The following is an 8321-nucleotide window of genomic DNA, read 5'->3' as shown; positions in this document are numbered from 1 at the left end:
TCCTTTAAAGATATTTGATGTACAAACTAAAGACATTCCTAAGGTGACTGTAAATAGAGATAGAATCTGACGTTTCCTTTTCGGGATGTTGCTAATTATTTCGGTTTCATGATAATCTCCGATCGAGAATCGTCTTTTTAATTCGTCTTAGGGAAGGGCAACTTAATAGACTGATTTGCATATGTAATGATATTCTCTTAGTGAGACACAATGGATATTCAAATGTAGATGCTTGGCTACATCTACAGAGTAAAGATTCATATTACTTTTATTATTATTATTATTATTATTATTATTATTATTATTATTATTACTTGCTAAGCTACAGCCCAAGTTGGAAAAGCAGGATGCTATAAGCCCAGGGGTTCCAACAGGGAAAGTAGCCCAGTGAGGAAAGGAAAGAAGGAAAGATCAAATATTTTAAGAAGAGTAACGACATTAAAATAAATATTTTCTATTTAAACTATAAATACTATAACAAAACAAGAGGAAAAGAAATTAGATAGAACAGTCTGCCCGAGTGTACTCTCAAGCAAGAGAACTCTAACCAAAGACAGTGGAAGACCATGATACAGAGGGTATGGCACTACCCATGACTAGAGAACAATGGTTTGATTTTGGAGTGTCCTTCTCCTAGAGGAGCTGCTTATCATAGCTAAAGGGTTTCTTCTACCCTTACCAAGAGGAAAGTAACCACTGAAAAATTACAGTGCAGTAATTAACCCTTTGAAAAAAGAAGAATTGTTTTCCTTCTCTTCTAGAATTCCAAATGAACAAGCAATGAATAGAATTACTATAAGACTACCAAAAGACGTTAGAAATGAAAAAGAATGAATAAAAAAAAAAAACTCACTACTAGACCTTCCATTTTTTAGTAAATAATGTTAGCATTCATGTTAAAACATTTTAAAGGTGTAAAAGCAAAATTTTTTTCAAGGCAATGGGAGTTTTAAGGCTGCAGGGGATTTTATTCTCATTGAAAGAGATCTAAATTATCCTCATTCTCGAATAAAAGGACATGAAATGAAACCAGCATACGTCTTATGTAATCATCTGTATGAAATCTGCTGACAAAGCTACTCAGCTGAACCCATGTATTATTTTTTATTCCTTTCAAATGTTTCACTTGATCCAATAGGGTTCTCTCTACTTGGATCTCTCAGAAGCACTACCAATTTTTTTTGCTTGGATCTCACAGAAGCACTACCAATTTTTTTTTTTCTTTGATCTCACAGAAGCACTACCAAAAACGACTGAGGGGGAACAACCCATCAAAATACAATCATTGGAGATTGGGCAACTCATATGGCTTTCTTATCCCGCCAATACTCATGTCGATTCTCATATTTTTCTGCTCTGCAGTCTCTGTACTACACCAAGAAAAAAGGGACTGCAATGGAAACAATACTCTGTATGCAGAGGATTATTTGGTAAAATTATCACCAAACCTTTCGTAAGAACAAAAGGGTCAACTGTTAGTTAACGAATACTTCATGATTTTTAAAATGGAACAATAAGGAAATTACACAATAAGTCAAGAAAGGAATTTAGCAGGAGTCAGACAAAAGCTTTGAGAGGGAAGAGCATTGTATGATAAATTAAAATCGTCATATATAAAGGGGTTGTTAAGCCAAGTATGCTGTGTGGAGGTGAGGTAGGAATGCTGAAAGCGACTTGATAAAAAAAATATTGGCATGTGATGGTTACGAATAAATTCTAGAGAAATGCATTCTCAAAGCAAGGAAAATTCCATGATGCAACAATATGGTGGAATGAGTCTATGCTTTCACGAAGTGTTGTCACATGAGTAATTCTAAGAAAATTAAGTCAATTCCAAGTTTATATAATTCTTAATAAGGAGAACTTTAAGAGGTACGAAGAAAATATTGAACAGAGCGTATGGAAGGGGTATTGAATGCAGGTAGAAGATTATACTCTCAGAAAATTATCGTTCAAGATGGTGGCTAAGTTCACATTTATCAGGTTCTTATTGGTTATTTGAATATCATTTCGTTCCTTTCACAGTTCTCAAGGTAGCTGGTATAACAGGGCTCCCAAATTCATAGTGTCGCTGTGTTTATTCCGGTAGATAGTTTTGTCTTTATATAAAAGATATTCAATTGAGACTAAGGCACAAGTTACAGTTTTGCCAAGCTAGTCAATGCATCTAAAACTATGGCTTAGCCTCTATATCGTAAAACTGTTATAAGATTAATTAATACCTTAATTAGTAAGTAGTGTAATTAAGGCAAAATCTTTAATACCCTAATTAGGAAGCAGTGTAATTACGTTTAGTACGTTCAAAAGTTTAAAGGCCTCTCATGAATGGCAGAGGCAAATGGACAGTAACATTGCCCTATCAAGCAGGACAATGCCCTCAAGACTGACCATATATATATTATGATCATCGCCTAAGCCCCCTCTCCACTAAAGCTAGGACCCAGGAGGGACAGGCAATGGCTGCTGACGACTCATCAGATAGACCTATGGGCTCCCTCAAACTCTCCCCCACCCCACCAAACCCTAGTTCAAAAGGATTGTGAGGTTGCAATGCCCAAAGAAACTAACGAGTTTGAGCGGGACTCGAGCCCCAATCTGGCATTCACCAGTCACGGACGAAAATAGTTTATTTCTTTAACAGCATTTATTAAAATAAACTTCAGAATCTCTATAGAGCGTCTCCCTACTGCAAAAAAAAAAGTTAGTTATATTTTTGGGGTGTTGAGTGGTCTGATTTATTTCTGTATTTGGGATAACCCCTTTTTAAGATTATCTGCTTTCTCCTTCACAAAGATATATATATATATATATATATATATATATATATATATATATATATATATATATATATATATACATATATGGATAAATATCAACATAACATCGTGTTCAAATAGAAATAAATTTCTACCTCATATTTGGGATCTACCTGGCCTTTCATTAGAAGGGTTCAGCGTTCGATCCCAAGTATGAGGTAGCAATTTATTTATATATGAGTATATATATATATATATATATATATATATATATATATATATATATATATATATATATATATATATATATTTGTCACTAAGCTGGAGGAAGGAACAGAGAAAACGAAATTTTGAACTAGCGTCTCCCGGGCTGAGATCGAACTCCTGCCAAGCGAATGCTGGCCTAACTTCTCAAAATAGGCGTTAAACTATTTTCAACACGAATTACAATCTTGTTAGCGCTCTGTAATACACATGAAAGGAACATAATAAGATTCCTTCCCGACTACGTAGCCCACAGGACTGCTGAATTGAACAAGGACAAGAGCGTTCAATAAGAACTAATTTCGACCACATTCGCCCCACCTGGTAATAACACTTGCTTAGTCAAACATGAGAGTCTCAGACTGCCAATGGAGAGAGCAAATTTAATCAACTTGCCAAATGCTTAATCTATAGACTTTTATTATTAAGAGCTCAAATTATATTACCTGATGTGAGAGATCTATTAATGTAAATTATACATACATGCATACATATATATATATATATATATATATATATATATATATATATATATATATATATATATATATTTATTTATTTATATGTATGTATATAAATTTGTATGTATGTGTGTATGTGTCTGTACTGCAAATATATATATATATATATATATATATATATATATATATATATATATATATATATATATATATTTTATTCACTGCAGGACAAAGGTCTCAGACATATCAACGTGTCAGAGGTTTGGCCAGTGAGGATAGGTGATGGTGGGAAGTCTCGTCTGGATTTCTCACAGCAAAGCAACCTAGTATGGTTGCTAGTTAATAGTCCAGCTTTGCTGATCAGGTGATACACAAACCCTTTCACCACGTTAAGGTATCCCTACTCAGAAAGGAACATCTCACTTATATAATAAGTACATATATATATATATATATATATATATATATATATATGTGTGTGTGTGTGTGTGTGTGTGTGTGTATCTTTTCATTCACGACCAGTTCTTGCCGTCTCTCGAGTAGGAGGAGAGGGAGTGGTCATACCATGGTGAAAGGGGGTGCACGTATATATTTATCTAGATATTTCAGTGTCAGTTTTGACTATATATATATATATATATATATAAATATATATATATATATATATATATATATATATATATATATATATATATATATATATGTGTGTGTGTGTGTGTGTGTGTGTGTTTATATATATATGTGTGTGTGTACTGTATATATATATATATATATATATATATATATATATATATATATATATATATATATGTATATGTATATATATAGATATATATATATACATATATATATATATATATGTATGTATATAATATTATCATTATTACTTGCTAAGCTACAACCCTAGTTGGAAAAGCAGGAAGCTATAAGCCCAAAGGGCTCCAACAAGGAAAATAGCCCAGCAAGGAAAGGAAACAAGGAAAATGAAATATCTTAAGAACAATGACAATATTAAAATAAATATTTCCTATAAAAACTATAACAAACTTGAACAAGAGGAAGAGAAATAAGATAGAATAGTGTGCCCGAGTGTACCCTAGAGCAAGAGAACTCTAACACAAGACAATGGAAGACCATAGTACAGAGGTTATGGAAATACCCAAGACTAGAGAACAATGGTTTGATTTAGGAGTGTCCTTCTCACAGAAGAGCATCTTACTATAGCTAAAGAGTCTCTTCTACCATGGTTAGATTTTAGGGTGTCCTTCTCCTAGAAAAGGTGCTTACCATAGCTAAAGACTCTCCTCTACCCTGTCTCTTTTCATAATTTATATATGATGGATTTATTTTGATGTTACTGTTCTTAAAATCGTTCAACACTTTTCTTATAGTTTATTTATTTCCATACTTCCTTTCCTCACTAGGCTATTTCTCTCTGTTGGAGCCCTTGGGCTTATAGCATCCTGGTTTTCCAACTAGGGTTGTAGCTTAGCTAGTAATAATAATAATAATAATAATAATAATAATAATAATAATAATAATAATAGTTGAAGACTGACCTACTTGTGTTGATCCTGAACTAATCTGTAACACTTATTTTCTCTAATAACAAACCATCCGAGGTTTCATTTTATTTTTCATCATTTTCTTACTTTTTAATATCATTTCTGAATGCATTATATATACCACGAAGATTAAGTTCAAGTGCCCGAGCTTAGTAATATCCTCTGTCTTTTATTCTTCCGTTGTATTTTCTCTTATCATATTTTATCATTATTATTATTATTATTATTATTAGTAGTAGTAGTAGTAGTAGTAGTAGTAGTAGTAGTAGTAGTAGTAGTACTAGCTAAGCTACAACCCAAGTTGGAAAAGCAAGATGCTATAAGCCCAAGGGCTCCAACATGGAAAAAATAGCCCAGTGAGGAAAGGAAGCAAGTGAGTTAATAAACTGCATGAAAAGTAATAAACAACTAAGTCTATTCCTAAATCAGTCTGTTATGGTTGATTATTCAATATAAACATTTTAAGATTATGACAAATATTATATACTAAGTACGTTTGAGGATATGTCTTAGGTATATTAAGAAAGGGGTCCAATATTATTGTGTTACATAGTAAAGTACTGAATTACCATTTAATGGTTACGCAAGGTCTTGCATTTGCATGGAAAGATTCCAATCCTGTTCGTAATACTAGACATGCAGTTAATTCTAATAGCCAGGCCTTCTCCATTATGAGGCTCAATACTACACAGTATTCTAGAAGTTTTGTTCCAGCTGTGACCAAGTTGTGGAGTGATCTTCCTAATCGGGTAGTTGAATCGGTAGAACTTCGAAAGTTCAAACTTACAGCAAATGATTTTATGTTGAATAGGCTGACATGAGTCTTTTTATAGTTTATAATGAAAGATCTGTTTAAATGCTGTTCCTTTATTTTCAAATACTTTATTCTAATTGTTCATTACTTCTTATATCGTTTATTTATTTCCTTGTTTCTTTTCCTCACTGGGCTTTTTTTCCCTGCCGGAGCCCTTGGGCTTATAGTATCTTGCATTTTCAACTAGGGTTGTAGCTTAGCTAGTAGTAATAACAATACTAAAAGAAAATGCACAATATTTTGTGACGTGTTGATATATTCCCAGATATTGGAGAATATAAACAATCCAATATTCAACATGGCTATTGATGGATTGTAACTTTTGACATCATAGCAAATGATGTTAGGTTACTTTGTTGATGCCTCCATCCATCATGAGCCTCATGAAGATTTCATGGAGTAATCATAAACATCTATTACTTCTTCCACTACAACGCATGTCTGACCTTGCGAAATCGATAACCATGAAACAGCATTCCAAGTAGTGTGAATTAGACAAGAACTGAGGTGGTATCAACTGCAATATTGTACACGGTCTTACATTGAGTGCAATCAGGTGAAATAGAAACACCAATTGGACAAGAACTTCGGTGTCATCAACTGCAATATTGTACACGGTCTTACATTGAGTGCAATCAGGTGAAATAGAAACACCAATTGGACAAGAACTTCGGTGTCATCAACTGCAATATTGTACACGGTCTTATATTAAGTGTAATCATATGAAACAGAAACACCAATTGGACAAGAACTTCGGTGTCATCAACTGCAATATTGTACACGGTCTTACATTGAGTGTAATCAGATTAAATAGAAACACCAAGTCTTGATAAAAATTATGGGTCTTATAACCACTCCAAAGGCGGTTCCAAAGAATAAACGTTTGCATCTAGCTATAAAGATAATACTAAGAACGCTCCAGATCTGTGGCGGATTCCCTTTCAAATGGGAAAGGGTAAAGATCAAGAGCAAAACAGTTGAAGGGTGTGGAAAACAGTACAAGACAAACGATAACCTTCCTGAAAATGTAACGATCACCTACAGGTTCAAAAAGAGTAAATTTCTCGTTGTCTGGTCTTGGCTCCATCTGCTCTCCAGTCTAGCAATATTTTCGTTCATTCTATTTATAATCAGCTCAGAGCAGAGAGATATTGCAAGCACAGATGTAGTTGCTGGAAATATAATGACGCATGTTTTGCTCGTTTCGGCCGTAGGAGCCACTACTTGCGTTGTTACTCGCGGTCCACTATTGGGACGCTTGACTAAAGAACTCGTCTACCTCTGGACACGCCATCACCCTACCTTCTCCTACGACCCATTGAAGGACTATTTTTTCTCCTCCTGCTCTTTACTGATATATACAACGTTCTCCGTTGATTTAGTGTATGCCTGCAAGTTAACTGCTTCCGCAGTTGAAAATGAAAAGCATGGAAATTGGATGGAAAGAGCAGTGAAAATATGGGGCGTATGTTGGAACATTCAATTGAGAATCAACACCAGTTTTGCGCTTGCATTTACCTTGATTTTCTTTTCTAAAGCTATAGTTATATTTGCTTCCTTGTACAGGAGCTGCCTTTCCCCGAAAGGTAAGAAGACCTTTGCTAAAGACTGCGATATGTCAATCACACTAGAGTCATTTGCAAATAACCTCAAAACGAACATACAAGATCTAAATGAGGACGAAGCTGTTGGAAGTGACAGAGACAATTATTCCGAATATGGCGAGCCACAGGATGTCTATGACTGGCCAGAGGGACAACTATCACTCGACATTGAAAGCGCAAAAAAGAAGATAACTTGCCTTCATAGAGTTTTACTCACATTCAACGAGTACTTCTCAATTCCTGTGTACATACTTTTGCTATACTCCGTGGTGACCATTATCTACACGCTGTTTTCTATGGCTGCAGCGAATGGAGTTAACTTGCAGACTCAGCAGTTTACCGAATTACTGAGGACAACGTGTTTCATTGTCTTTCTTTTTTATAGGCCAAATGTTGTTAAACAAGAGGTTTGTATTCAGTGCTATCGATTATTATTATTATTATTATTATTATTATTATTATTATTATTATCATCTCCATTTACAGAAAATGGAAATATTTCAATTAGATTGCAAATGTATATTCACTAAATACCTTATTTTCCATTTCAACCATTTAAATAATTAAACGTTTCTGAAGTTTGAAAAAAAAAATTGCAAAACATTTTAATCTATCCAAAAAAAAAGTTCATGTTCTTATTACTCGAGACTAAACTATAAACTTGAATATTTCTTTGATTGAATATATTAACTAACACTTAATTTCTTACCTAAATCACAGCTTCAATTAAATTAATTGTTTATCAAATGGTTTTCGTTCAAATGCTGAAAAGAATAATAAAGATTCAATGACAAATTATGATTCGGTATTGAAACGAGAGCTGTACAATTTCTTAGTTAATTGAATATCACATATTT

Source organism: Palaemon carinicauda, chromosome 16, assembly GCF_036898095.1.
Source record: "Palaemon carinicauda isolate YSFRI2023 chromosome 16, ASM3689809v2, whole genome shotgun sequence".
NCBI classification, from domain to species: domain Eukaryota; kingdom Metazoa; phylum Arthropoda; class Malacostraca; order Decapoda; family Palaemonidae; genus Palaemon; species Palaemon carinicauda.
The sequence above is the reverse complement of the archived record's forward strand: the minus strand, read 5'-3'. Positions refer to the sequence as shown.